The sequence below is a fragment of the Typopeltis vanoorti genome, chromosome 6, assembly GCF_054136105.1.
Source record: "Typopeltis vanoorti isolate ZY-2024b chromosome 6, IOZ_Tvanoo_1.0, whole genome shotgun sequence".
Taxonomy (NCBI): Eukaryota; Metazoa; Arthropoda; class Arachnida; order Uropygi; family Thelyphonidae; genus Typopeltis; species Typopeltis vanoorti.
In genome coordinates, this window is record NC_143554.1 from 113,106,611 (window position 1) to 113,122,113 (window position 15,503).

The 15,503-nt window shown below is 38.5% G+C and overlaps 1 protein-coding gene across 2 annotated transcripts in view; it reads left to right on the plus strand.

The window, feature by feature from the left end:
• The first annotated feature begins 2,479 nt into the window (after window positions 1-2,479).
• LOC150105820 (uncharacterized) overlaps window positions 2,480-15,503 on the plus strand; it is a 39,552-nt gene continuing 26,528 nt past the window's right edge. Inside the window, exon 1 of one of the 2 annotated variants that reach the window (XM_090393607.1) lies at window positions 2,480-2,563. The gene's annotated coding sequence lies outside the window, so the exon portion shown is untranslated. The remainder of the gene's footprint in view (window positions 2,564-15,503) is intronic. The other variant, XM_090393608.1, reaches the window with a different exon arrangement.

Here is a 15,503-nt window from a genome sequence, read left to right on the forward strand (position 1 = left end):
ACTGAGCTACACATTCTCACTACACATCACCAGATTCATGTCTGGACCCATTTGATGTAATTTATGAATCAGGATTCCATGTGGTATCCTATCAAACGACTTTGCAAAGTCCAACAGTATGACCATGTAGCCATTACCTTTATCCAACTCAATTACAGTTATCCAACATGACCTTCCCTTCAGAAAGCCATGCTCCCCCCCCCCCAACAGACAATACCCCTTGCTATTCACTCAATCTTGAATTTTGTCTTTAACCTACTTCTCCAATACTTTGACCATCACTCCTGAAATGCCAATTGGTCTATAATTAGCTACATTGATTTTGGAACCACTTTATCAAAGGAACTATTTTTACTTCCATTTCCTTGGGACTGTACCAGCTGAGACTCGGATTAAAACAATCTAGTCATAGGGACTATCAATTATAAGTCTTGTAATGTTGTATTCACATCCAGGTTCTGTAATATCTTATAAAAATCGACTTCCTCTTTTTTTTTTTTTATATTCTACACTATTGGGTAAAGGCCTCACCCATTATGGTAGGTTTTGGGGTCTACTCCCATGGGAACCCAATCTATCTTGGGAGAGGATATTTATACACTTGTATGAAGGTGAAAGACAATCGCAAACATCCATGCCATGCAGGATTCGAACCTGCAGCCTTTTGGCTGCAAAGCAGATATGCTAACCACTCAGTCAACCATGCCAGCCCTCTATCCTTACTTCCACATTAATCCCTGACATATCTATTACTGTAATATCTTCACCTGGATGATACACCCTTGCAAAAATGATCAAGCAATTCAATTATTTGCTTCAGTCCCCACCATCTGCATTCTACTTTGGTCATTCTTTTAGTTGCCACATATTGAAAAAACTTTCAGATTACTCGACTCATTCGGCTAATCTCTCATACTCTGGTTCTGTTTTTCTTGCCATACCAGTCACTCTTCTGACCCTCTTGATATTTATACTGCTCATGAGCTCGCTAGCTAATTACCTCTACCTTCGAATCTTCCACCCCACGTGTCTCTTTTTTTAACTTCTGACTGTTCCTCGAAACTACCCATTACCACTTCCCATGCACTACTCACATTTTCCTCAGTAGGACAGATGCAGTAATATACATCTTCAAAGCTTGTGTTTAGCTTATCTAAAGAGGATAATATGATTATTTGTGATGCATCACCAAACCAGAAATCTTGAGCTCGTATTAAGTTTTTTTTTTGATTGATGCAAACATCAAACTTACTTTAATACATATGTACCATATATATCTGCATAAAAGTACACATGCAGGTAACCCTCGTATAACACGGTAATTTGTTCGTATAAAATTTAGTGTATTGCGAAACTGTGTTATACGGGACTAAGAGCCAGTATAGAAAAAATAAAAAAAGATTGGGGGTATGTTCCAAAAGCTTACAGAAATACGCCATTTTAATTTTATAGCTATCGGAAACTTTAATAATTCCTACAAACTGTCAATACAGTAATGTTCTCCATGTTCATCGCTGCTAAGCACAACCAAACAAGGTTTTTATCTGTTGCAGAATTGGCATTCAGGAACTAGCTATCATACTTGTAGTAATGGAAAATCTAGCAGCAACAGTCGTCTATTTTTCTTTATGGTCTGGATTATTGCTTCATTTAAATTTAAATTTTTTTTTGCAGCATATATGATACGTTATCGCTTCTTTTAAGACGATCCAAAATTTGTATGGTTGATTCTAGGAAAATTAAATTTCTTTTGAGCAGTGCTTTTTATATATTCGTGCGGCATAATTTAGGTCTAGACTTCACGACAAATGTAATTCACAACAAAGAAATTATTCCAGTACTTTTCTTCTGAACAAAGTTTAGTAATACATGAACTTGTTGGTCTTAAACAAGTACAAATTCAACAGCATAGAACGTAAATCGAGACTTTCCTAACAAAATAAAATATGGGCATGCTTGCTATTTTTTCTCTTTCTCTTCGCTAACCGTTATGAGAATGTTATGCCAGGTTAGCAGCAGTTTTATCATTCTTAGAGCGAAACCGTGTTGTAGAAGTAGTGTGTTATGTTATATGGTGGGGGGGGGGGGTTGTCTGTACACATACCAATGAATAAGCGGTGATTCACACCCACAGTCTTATCCGTATGTATTACAAAGCAACAGGGAAAGAAGGAACTTGGGTACAGAATATATACTGTATATGCTTACTAGTGTTATCTCCGTAACAAGCGGCTCCGATTGGTTTTCAGCTTTCATAAATGGAAAGTAGGGGAAATTCTCTTATGTCCACTATCGTCTTTGGCATCATGTACTAAATGTAAATTCGTTGGTTACGTAATGATTAATATCACTAACCTTGACACTGTATGGGCGGAAAGAATGGGTTGACGGATAGCAATGTCAGGCTAACAAACAGGAAATCTGCAAATAGTCAACTCGTCTCCCCCCCCCCTTTCTTCTTTCACTTCTCGTAAGAAACATTTTATAACGTTCTGGTCTGTTGAACGTGCTTTCTGATTCTAGCGAAGCCTATACATAACTCGCCCATACTAATAACGGGTTGGTAAGTGTTTTGTATTCTTTTATTTTCTTGGTCAAGTGTTCGCTTTCATCACACCCTGAAATCTGGCTTGATTTTCATGCGTGGAAACATGAAAGAATAACGTAGAATATTTGCAACAATAAAATATGTTTTCAAATTACAATTAATTGTTTAGAAAGTTCAAGTTTTCATTTATTGATATAATTCAAATTGATTAAAATATAATAAAAATATAAAATTAATCTGTTTAAAAACTTGAATATTTCATAAAGTTGAATATTAATATAATTCAGATTTATTAAAAATATAATCAGAACTAATCAAATTTTATGTAATTCATTTTAATTATATTAAACCGATTGTATTAATGTTAAATTATTCTATTGTTGTATCATATAATTTTCATTATACAATTTTATATTATTATTTTTCATTACATAATTTTCATTATGCAAAATAATGCCAATATCGGCATTAAAGATGAGGTTTGTAATGCTTTCCTACATTTATTACGTACAGGTTTTATTATTTTTTATTTATAAATATGAAAGCTGATTTTCATTGCCGTCTATTCCCCCCCCCCCCCCCCCATCCATTCAGACGCCAAGCGTACTGGAGTAATGAAGTAAATTTAGAAATAACGTGGAATTTCCAGAACGGGGGATTTCTAACATCCAATTCTTTACGGACCACTGGGCTTTTCATACGTAGGGTGTAAGCAGTGATTGCAAAATAATTAGAGTCCATTAACATGGTTGAAATTATATCTATTTAAAAGCAAGGTTTTAAATATGGTAATAGATGGTTTTCAAAGAATAGTAGCTTTTTTTTTTAATTTTATATTAAATATATATGTTTAATTTTAAATATTAATTATATATTATTCATATTATTTATTCATTATATTAATGGGAATATATATATATATATATATATATATATATATATATATATACACACACACACACACACACACTAGTCGTGTTTTACTATTAAACCCGCTCTTTTTTAACCTAACTCTCGGTTTATGTCATTCAACTCATTTTACAATATATATATATATATATATATATATATATATATTGTAAAATTACTTGGTATCCTTAATATATATTATCCCCAAGGTAAAAAACTTTTCTCACACACACACACATATATATATACATAAAGGAACCATAGGTTGGCTTAGGACAAGGCCTCGAGTTTTTTTATGTTGAAACGTAGATACACCGGATTTATTGAGAGGTTTGATTCGGTTGCTTGAGCTTAGTATTGAGAGAAAGTTTGCTATGGGCGTGAATGGCAGTTTAAAGTAATACTGTTAAAAAAAAAAAATCTATATTTTATGTGGTCAATACCGATTTATGCTAATACTGTATAGGATGTGTAGCATACAAGTGGATTATGTAGTAGGGTGGATGGCGGATTGTGTAGAGTGGCCACCGGCTGAACACTTCCATGGAGTCCGGTCACTGTATGCAAGGGTCATATAATGATGATAAAAATAACTTTATATTTGTTAGCATATTCAGTGCATTTTTGAATAATTTTACTTCAATAAAAACCATTTAGCACATAAATAAAAATTTTTAAGCCTAATGAGTAATAAATTAATTTTTTATACGTAATTTAGAACTTTGTGAATGAAAGGTTATTATCCTTTCAAGCAAAAAAAAAAAAAAAAAAAAACTTTTTAGTGCAATTTCTAATATCTACCATGCAAAGTCCTAAAACGAGCCAAAAGAATTTTATTATATTTAATTAAAGAAAACTCAGATTATAAAACGCGTAGTAACAATGAAAACCTTTTATATGCAGTCACATACTACATTGGAAACTAACAACAATAAAATTATTTAATACAATTACACATAATTTCCGTATATAATAAATAGCGCCTCCGTAGGTACGTTGCGCCCTTCTATTGGAAAATGCTTAAGTTCGATTCTCGTCATGACGGGAGGAATCTTTATATGGACGATTTTCAATCGGTGAGTTAGTCGATCTCATACGGAGGTAAGAGTTTTTTTCTCCCGGAAATTCGGATTTTTCATCCCGCATACAGACAAATCAACCCTTCAGAACACACGCAAGTTACAGAAAAAAAAAGAAAACTAGCTGTGGTGGTGGTAGTGTCCAGTAGATGGCGCTGATGTTGATGATTGGTAGTAGACGTTCGGTGTAGTCGTGGAGATGGAGAGATGCACAATAGGTGTCCTCCCGCAATGAGTCCTCGGACTCCTTGGAGGTGTCACGAATAATAATATAGACCATCATTACGATTAAAGTTCTTAGTATTTGCCTTTAATAAACGTTCATATTTATATAAATGCTTTTATGCAGTAATTTTTTGTTGATCCACATCCTGTGGCCAGTATCGCTTCGACGTTGGGGCAGCCCAGGTTTAATTAACTGAATAGAACATTAATCTTTAAAAATTCATTTCTTTCTAGTAATCTGCCTACTTAGCTGAAGTAAGATAAGTCGCATTTACTGTGAGGAAGATTACCCATCAGAGCACATCATTCTCTCCTTTATTTGTTGACAAATTTATTATCTTTTTTGTTTGTTTGTTTTTGTTTTATCAAAGATCAAGTTTGAGAACCATGTGGGCAATATAATTAAATCCAAAAGCTTGCTTCTAAGTGAGATTGGGCAATCATACTTCATCCACTGGCCTAATCTCCTGCAATTACTCCACATTTTAGTTACTCTGCATTTCTAGGTTTTATCTATAGTTGAAGGATATTTTTTTGTCACGAATAGGTATAATATGATACGTATTCATTGTTAACCATATCATATTAGGAATTTTTGAACTAATAGTAATGGTTTTTGTGAAATTCATTTCAGTCCTCCACTTTGCTTACAATATTCAATTCGTTTATCATCTCTAATCCGTTCAGTATGATCTGAAAAGATGCCAACATCATCAACAAATAGAAGATTCCTTGGTTTTTTCCCCTAAGATGTTGATATCTTGGTTGGTCCACTCAGGTTCCCTACACTTGAACACGTGTTCGTGTTCAAGTGTAGGGAACTAACTGGGTCACCTTTTTAGCACCCTTGTTTATTGGGAAGTGGGACATTTATATCTCGTTCTACCAGAGCCTTTAAGAGAACAACTTGAGCTATGGAGTCAAATGCATTATTATATTCGATAAAAGCGATGCATGTGTTATATTCATCATATTTTTCAATATTTAAAATTATTCTATGCGAGTGATCTGCATTAGAATTTTTTCTCATCTTAATCTTGCTTGCTCTTATGGCTAGTTTACTTCTACTTGACTACAGATTCTGGTTCGAATAACGTCAATTTATGGGAAATAAGAAAAGAGGAGATATGATAGAAATATTTAAGTTACTACAAGAATTTTATAAGATTAATGCAGCAGATATATTTCAGAAATTGATTAGAATTGGCAGAACAAGAAGTCATTCCTGGAAGTTGCGCAAGAATATGGTTAAGAAGGGTGTCGACTAGATTTTTTAGTTGGAGAGTGGAATGCATGTGTAAATTTAAAATGAACCGAATATTTGTTGTCATTATATACGTAAGACGTAAAGTTTGGTGAATGGTAATCTGAATGCAATTTTGGGAACTGATTTCTCGCAACACTCAAGATGGAGCGTTTCAAGTTTAACCCTGCGGAGGTCGCGACTGATCTGACAGATACAAACAAATCGTTTAATACAAATATTCTTACACATATCCAGTGTATGAGTTATACAGTACATATCTAGAAGTCATGAGTAGTGCGCATGCATATATTACGAGTGATATTCTACATTGTTTATGCTGTCAGTTTTGGTTTAACACGTGCTATGTAAAGGTGTGTGATATTTCATAGTAAATTGTATCTGAGAGATACCGCGAACTCCGATGTCAGTATAGTATTGGTATAGCATTGGACTTTGTTCAATAATTTCTAGATTGTAACTGAAAATAAATAAACCATCGTGTATTATATTTGCAGTGTTTTTTTATTATTTTTATTTTTTATATACGTTTTATCGCATTTTAGCACATACTAGTAATGAATGTATCTCTCAGATACACGCGACCTCCGCTGCAATTTTTTTGACCGCGACCTCCGCAGGGTTAATAACGAAATAATAGGGCCATCAATCGTAGGCGACTCATAAATTTTATATCACTAACCAACGTGTCATTATCTTCTGCTTGAATGTTTGAGTTCATAACTCGTTTTTCCTCCCTTTTAAAACTCATGAGCAAATGCAAAAGGATATCGCAACTTGATGATATTGCGAAATAACTTAGATTCGATCAAAATACGGAAGCGTTTCTCATACCATTATTGGAAGTGGAAAAGAAAGCCGTAGACGCTTCCAAGAGACAGAGGATCTTTGTATGGAAAAACAGCGTTATCGAATCTTTAAGAAAAAAAAAAAAAATGAAGATACAAGAAAATAAACTCCTGGTTTCTACAAGGACTACACAGAGCTTCTAAGTCTAATGGTGACAAAATCAAGAATAAGTCTTAATTAAATTAAGGGGATATTAGATCCCACATTGTTTTAAAACCGAATAAGAAACTCAAAGTTCGGAATCAGAGAGTTTCATGCCGAATATAGTATAAAAAACTATAAAAGTATCGGCGAATACTAGCGTGAACGAAAAGCAAGTAGTCCTAGAACGTAGTACAAACACGGGTAACTCGTTGCACAGTATACTATATTCGGCATGAAACTCTCTGATTCCAATCTTTGAGTTTCTTATTCGGTTTTAAAACAATGTGGGATCTAATATTCCCTTAATTTAAATAATGTTTATATCGCCGAAACGAAGGCTGTTGGCTCTTTATATTTAAGTAACTTAATGGGTGCACCTTTTCGACAACTCGTATAGCAGAGTATATAAGTTCTTTTCGCTATACACTTTGGTATTAGATTGAATTGATTGGTGTTTGGAATTTCAGGTGAAAATGGCGGCCCGTGTGTTAGTGTTTTGTGTCGTGTATTATTGATGATGGAATTAAGATCAGATGAGTCATTGTGTTGTTAATTAGTGGCGATAGTTTTGAATGATAAACGATATATACAGAGGTAAGTGTTCTTCATTTTCTGAGGTTTGTTTTAAGGTGAAATATTTGCTACCGATGCTGGTAGATCGATTTGATCTACGGGATATATATATATATATATAGAGTAACATTTTATTGCTGGTAGACACCTAAGAGTCTACGGGATCTGCTAGTGGACCCTCAAAAGTCCACAGGATTGTCTTTGCCTGCTCGGGGCACCTAAGGGATCTCTACTCTTTCTCCATCTGTGTCTCAACACATTTTAAAAAATGGCAAAACTTCTAAATGAGACCAAATTCGAAGAAGTTTACAGGGAATTCCTCAGACAGGGAAAGCTACTGAGTGATAATTGGCCGGGAAAAGTTAAACTGTATGACACGTTTCCCCCCGAATGTGTCTCAGACGCTGTCGCTGAAGATCATTTAGAGTCGATGCCCTCTACTCCTTCAGACTTTGTAGAAGTGCGTGCTCGCAAAGTTGTCGCTGAAGATCATTTAGAGTCGATGCCTTCTAATCCTTCAGACTTTGTAGAAGTGCGTGCTCGCAAAAAGCGAAGAACAACAGAAGAACCGCACAATGACAATACTGTAATGGAACAGGATTCTCAGGGTTCGGACGCCGCTACTTCTCCCAAAGAAAAGGTGCCTCCGGTCATCCTTAGAGAAAAACAAAAGTGGGCAGCTTTACGATCCACAATGTCCAATCTGCATATTGGCTTCATTAAGGCCAAAAACATGGATGATGGCATAAAAATTCAACCAGCAACAGTGACAGACTATAGAAGGTTGACCAAGGAACTGGACGACAGAGGCATCCAGTATCATACCTTTGCGCTCAGTTCCGAAAAAAATTTAAAAGTAGTCCTTCGTGGTGTCTGTGAAGACATTGACACAGCAGAAATCGCTGCTGACCTAAATTCTCAGGATCTGCCACCTGTCAAGGTGAGCAGAATGTACAAAACAGACAAAACTCCCATGCCATTAGTCCTTGTTGAGATTCACAAAATATATAAGGATATCTACAACTTAAAAACACTGTGGTCTCATCGTCACGCCGGAACCACTCCGTAAAAGATCATCTTCTGGGCAGTGCCACAGGTGCCAAAAGTTTTGCCATGCCCAGAATCTATGCAGAGCAGAATATAGATGTTAAAATGTGGAGACAGCCACCCAACCAATACCTGCACTAAGCCAAGGACCACCTCGGCCAAATGTGCCAACTGCAGTGGCCCTCATCCGGCGAACTACAAAGGATGTACTCAACACCCAAAGAACAGACGGATGGAGGTAATCAGTCAGCCCTCCTCCTACAGTACAAGAACACCAGCGGCCCAGACATCAAAACCGGAGACTCTGCGGCCACAGTCGGAGACCTCCAACCAAAAGCAAACAAGAAGTTATGCCGATGTGACCCGTACAATTAGGCCAATTCCAGAACAAAATCAACCAAGAGCACCTAAAAACCTAACATCTATTATCACGACCTCACTAGCAAACATGCTACAAAATTTTAGCCTATCAAACCCTACTGAAACCTCCACTAAAAGATTTCTTCGTGAAACACAGGTCATCCTCACAGCTCTCATAAATGAATAGAAACAAACTCATTCCAGCATCTCTTCAAATAGTTGCTTGGAACGCAAATGGCCTCAAAAGCAAAATCCTGGAACTCCGTGCCTTCACATCTAGGTATCAGCCAGATGTTATTCTAATTAGCGAAACTCATCTAAGACCCTCAGACAATCCTACAATAAGAGGCTATCGCCTATACAGAAATGACAGACTACTGTACAGAGGCGATGGCACTGCCATCTTCATTAAAAACTACATTAAGCACCACTCTGTGAGCATTCCTTCAACCACTAACCTTGAGATCACAGGAGTGGAAGTAGTCACCAGCTCCACTGGCAAACTGAAAATCTACTCAGCTTACAACCCTCCCCAAAAATCTCTACTTCACTCTGATCTAAATGCCATCTTAGGCATCAGAGGGCCCACCATTATTGCCGGGGATCTGAATTCCAAGCATCCTGAGTGGAATTGTTCAACCACAAATAAGAATCGTTGCATCCTTTTCAATTACTTAGGATCAAGCAACGCTGTTGTGACAGGCCCCACCGAACCAACTCATCTCAGTACGTTCAGCACTGCTGACATCCTGGATATAACTATCCTGCAGGATATTAAACACTTCAGTACAGTATCATATCTATGGATGAACTATCATCTGATCACAATCCAATTCTACTACAGCCGGGAAATCATGAACTCCTGTGTCCTCCTTCTCACTCCTACATTGTATGGGAAAGACTGTCAGCCGCACTCAAGGATTATATTGGACCTGTTCCTCGCATACGCACCAAAGAAGAAGTAGAAACTGCAGTTACAAATCTCACACAACAAATTAATTCTGCTATAAAGGTAGCTTCCTCCTACAAATCTGCCCGCAAGCCAGATCGTTTGCCTGAAGACATCATGAACTTAATTAGAGATAAAAACAGAGCTCGAAAAAGATTCCGTAACACGTGTGCACCACAAGACAAAACAAATCTAAACAGACTAAATGGGGCAGTAAGAGATGCACTGAAAGCTCATAGAGACTATGTATGGGATGAAAAGTTATCCTCCATTTCACCTAGTGATCACTCCATCTGGGAACTACTGAAAAATACCAAAAACAAAGGCAAATCCCTTCCCCCAATATTAACTGATCAGGGCCTTGCTCACACAGATGTGGACAAAGCAGAGGTTATAGCGCCCAGCTTGGAAGAGCAATGCAGGCCTTCGTATGGAAACCTTGACTTTGACCACATACATAAGATTCACAGCAAGGTCAGACACTCACTCAAACTTCCTATCACCAGCACTGACCATATTGCATCAACATCACCTGCTGAGATATATGACATTATTAAAAATTTAAAGAACAAAAAAGCTCCTGGACCAGACGGCATTACTAATCGTGTGATTAAACTTCTGCCCCGGAGGGCAGTAGTGTACCTGACCAGTATAATAAATGCAATTTGAAGATTTCACTATTTTCCTTCCACCTGGAAACTGGCTGACGTAATTCCCATACATATGCCAGGCAAAGACTCACACCTACCCCAAAATTATCGTCCAATCAGTCTCATCTCAAATCTGGGTAAGGTTGCAGAGAAGGTCATCCTCTCACGACTTCAGACCTCAATAAATGATCTAAACATCCTTCCAAAAGAACAGTTTGGTTTTGGGCAACACCATAGTACTACCCAGCAAATCCACAGAATTGTTGAATACATCACAACCAGCTACAACTGGCGCCAGTGCACAGGCGCTGTTTTCCCAGACTTATCCAAAGCATTTGACAAAATCTGGCATTTTGGACTCCTGCACAAGCTTATCTCAGCCGGCATCTCACCTAAAATGGTTCATTTAATCCACTCATATCTTCAAAATAGATCAATGCAAGTAAAAATCAACGGTTCTACATCCTCCCAGCGCCACATCTTTGCTGGAGTGCCGCAGGGATCTCTACTGGCTCCATTACTGTTCTCTATATACATGTCAGACATCCCGCACAATCCGATGACTTCCATTTTGGCCCTATATGCGGACGATACGGCAATTCTAACCAGATCTCTCAGACCCCTTTTCATTACCAGAAAACTTCAAGAAAACATTCTAAAGCCGGAGGGTTGGTTCTCTAAGTGGAGATTGGAAGTCAACCCCCAGAAAAGCTCAGCCGTTCTTTTCTCAAAAAGGCCAATGTCTCCTGTAGGAGATTTGTTACTATTCGATACTAAAATTCCCTGGCAGTCAGAAACAAATTACCTGGGTGTAATTCTCGACAAAAAGCTATCTTTCAATCAGCACACCAAGTCTGCATGCACAAAGGCATCTAAAGCCATAGCACAGATCTATCCGCTAATTAATAGAAATAGCAAGCTCAGCAACAGAATCAAATTACAACTATACCAGATGACAATTCGTCCTATAATCACCTATGCCTCTCCGGCCTGGAGCCACACCTCTAATGCTAACATCATCAAAATACAGCGAGTGCAGAACAAGTGCCTGAGAATGATTTTGAACGCCCCGTGGTATGTTAGAAACATTCAACTCCACAGAGACAAAAATATTCCCTATATTTTCTCTTTTCTACGATCCTTAGCCACCAAGTTTTTCCTAAAGACGTCCACACATCCCAACGATTTGGTTCAACAAGCTACAGCATACGATCCAACGGACATATTCAAATATAGAAGATCAAAAGCTATATTGGCCTCCTTTAGTGATGCATAATCTCCATGCCCAATCGGCGAGCATTCTGCTCATAAATTTTACCTTCACTGCAACCACAACAGATAGCGGGGAATATGAAAAGCATCTTGCTTCACCCCTAAGGACATAAATGTCAATTGTCAATTGTCAACTTTGGTATTAATTTGGTCTAGCTACTCACTGATGAAACCAATGCGGGGCTATTATGAGTTCGCTCTCTTAAGGTTTTTGCCTTAAGGGAGCAATTTGAGTCTCTGCGGAAAGAGTTCTCCTGCACGGCCCGCTGAACGGCTTTGTCGGTGAATGCTTTTCTTCGGAATTTGAGTGGTTCTGCTCGGTGGTGGCGTGTGGGTGGAAGGCCATCACTGAGTGGAGCCAACTCTGAGATGGACGGTCTTTTGCCCACGATTGAGTGGCCTAGGGATCGTCCGAATTTTTAGAGACGGCTTTACTTATTCATGAGGCTGGAAACCGGTCTGGGTAGTGACCTCCCTACCATAATGTAATAACAGCATACCATTCATATCTTCTTCGGCACAGTTTAGCGTGCTCAGCTCAAACCATACGGAAAGCACTCGCATCGAATCAGCCTTCTGGCAACCTCATCAGATACTTTATAGGATATTTCCTACCGTACATTGGGACCACTGGCCATGCCGGACCATGTGCGGAGACCGTGCTGGAGTGGTATTATTATACAATCAGCAAGCTGTTTAAAAACTAGCAACGGATGGAGTCCGAGTACTTCAGCTTAGCCCAAGCAAGCTGTACTGGAAAATATTCGATGCATTTGGCTGGGAAAAGCCAGATCTGGGCACGAACGAAGAGGTGCTCTTTACGAACATAAAAAACAGCTGGGGACAACCCTTTCACCGGGACTTGGCTTGGAGAATTGCCTACGGCAGATTCCCGGTGAAACTTGTCAAATCCGCCTACAGCTCGCGACCGTGTACTCCCTTCTGCGACGTCTGTGGCGCGGTAGAAACTGTGGGGCACCTCTTCTATCACTGCCCGCCAGTACAGCGTGTTTGGGGGGAATTGTAGTCCTGCTACAATTTCCGCCCCCGATAACCAAAAAAAGGAAACACCTGATTTTCCTACTAAACGTGATCAAGCATCACATCTGGAAAATCAGGAAAAAACACCTGCTCACTGAGGAGGACCGCATTTATCTCTGTATTAGGAACTGTCTCTCCTATCTCCACCGTTTCCTGGAGCAAGAAAGGCACCGGCTGGGCGAAGACAGGTTCCTCAGGAGATGGTGCGGCCTGCCAACCATCTGCAAGATCATACAAGGGGGGGGGATACAGGTGTGTGTGCACTTATAACCGTTTCGTGTATAGGTGAGGGAGCGCTTTTCGTACCCTCCCCCAAACCAACATCCATGTTATACTGTAGATCTCTGTCCAGTTCTCTGTTTCCAGTTTCAGGCTTCTGTCCCTAGGTCAGGGTTGACCTAAACAAACCCGGACTGCAAAGGCCAACAGCGAGGCGGTCCCAAGCCCTTTTCAGGGTGGGGTCTTCCGGGCCAGGTCATCTCCCTTCTCATTCCTGGTTATAGAGTTCTGGGTTTGCTCGGCAAATCCATTCCTCTCTAGAAATGTTTTCCGCAGAGTCCTAAATTATATTTATTTACTCCTGTTAAATTTGCTTAGTCTCCTTTGTTTTTCCTTTTTAGGATTTTTCCTTTTTAAAAGTGAAAAATCAACGACCGTTTTAGAAAAACCCCTGGGGGGTTAACAGCTAAAACATGTCAACTGAGGCCTCGTTTACCTACTCTACCACTATGCACTCTATCTTTATTTCCTCTCCTACTATCTGCTGAATCTCAGCACCTATCTTATTTACTCTACAGGCAGATGATGAGATATGTTGAACTCACAAAATATATATAATAACAGCATACATTTCCTAGGAAATGTGTTTTTACATTATGGAGGAAAATACCAAGAATAGCGATCAGAACTTTCACCCCCTTTGCAACGAGTTGCCCGTGTTTGTACTACGTTCTAGGACTACTTGCATTTAGCTCACGCTAGTATTCGCCGATACTTTTATAGTTTTTTATACTATATTCGGCATGAAACTCTCTGATTCCAATCTTTGAGTTTCTTATTCTGTTTTAAGACAATGTGGGATCTAATATCCCCTTAATTTAATTAATGTTTATATCGCCGAAATGAAGCCTATTGGCTCTTTATATTTAAGTAAATCAAGAATAAGTCGTTTCTTAGTGAACTTAGGTGTTTGAAATAATGGGGGACACTTTCTCTTGGATGAGGAGTTTATTGAAGACAGATCAAACCATTTGTGTACATCACTTTATCTGTTTATGCCATTACACTTCCCATTGCTAATCCTGAATAGTTTCAAATTTATAATTCGTAAATGAAGTAGTGGAGAAACCAACGTTAGAAACCTGGTAAATAATTTTGTCCATTCACTTTTCAACAAAAGTTGAAAAGTGAATGGAGTTCGAATCCGGTTGTGAGTTCGAATCTCCCTCGATATTTGTGAAGTTAGAAGATGAATTTCGTCCGATGTGCCGCGACAACTCTAGTGGAGATCTAAAGGTGACTCGAACAAGTTCACAGTATGCTTTGTACAGCAGGACAACCGGATTACCTAACCCTTTTATAGGACATTAAACAAGAATAGTTATTTGTGTGGGAAGTATAAGAGACCTAATTAAACTTCCTTTAGTTTTTTTTTAACAAGTTCTCAGTTTCAATTAATAATCCTTCGGAAAGCGAAAAGGGATCGTAGCATTAAAATTAAGTTCTCCCACTCGAAACTGTGATTACCTCTTCCCGGAACAAATAGGACTGCGTCGAATATCCGGTCCATGATTTGGTTATTGCTCATGGAGAGAAACTGACTGCTGGTTCAGGAACCAATAGCCTAAGGATATTCTGTAATCTCTGAAGTTTTAGAATGTTTGAACTCGCGGTGTGGCTCCACGCTGGGAATGCGTAAGTGATGACCGTAAGTCGAAATATCATCTTGTAAATTGTTAATTTTGTTTGCGTGTCCAGTTTACTTTGTCTATTGATCATAGGATAGAGGTGTGTTAAGACTTTGGATGTCTTTGAGGTAATGTAACTAATATGTTTGCTGAATAGGAGTTTTATATCAAGAATCACTCCAAGATATTTAACTTCAGTCTCCCAATAAATAAATATCCTCCATGGTATGGATTTCCTTTCTAGTAAACAATATAGCTGAGCTTTTTTCTGTGAGTTAACTTGGATCCTCCAGTCTGCCATCCACTTTTCTAAAATGTATATGCTGGTTTGGAGTCTTTTAGTTGCCAGTTTTGGGTTCAGTTATTTGCCATCAGTGCAGTAGCTGCATATAATGCAGGGAATGTTGTTCTTGGGTTCAGAGGGATGTCCGCTACATAGATTGAGAACAGGAGAGGTGCCAGAAGAGATCCCTGAGGTACACCTGCCGAGATCCTGAGTCTGGTCGAAACCGTTTCGCCGACCCTGACCTGCATATATCTGTCTTTCAGGTAAGAATGTATTATTTTTATTAACTTGACTGGCAAGTTAAATTTTATCAGTTTGTAGAGAAGGCCTTGATGCCATAATTTGTCAAACGCCTTCTCTGCGTCGATGAAGATGGCAGCTGTACTGAGTTTCCAGTTAA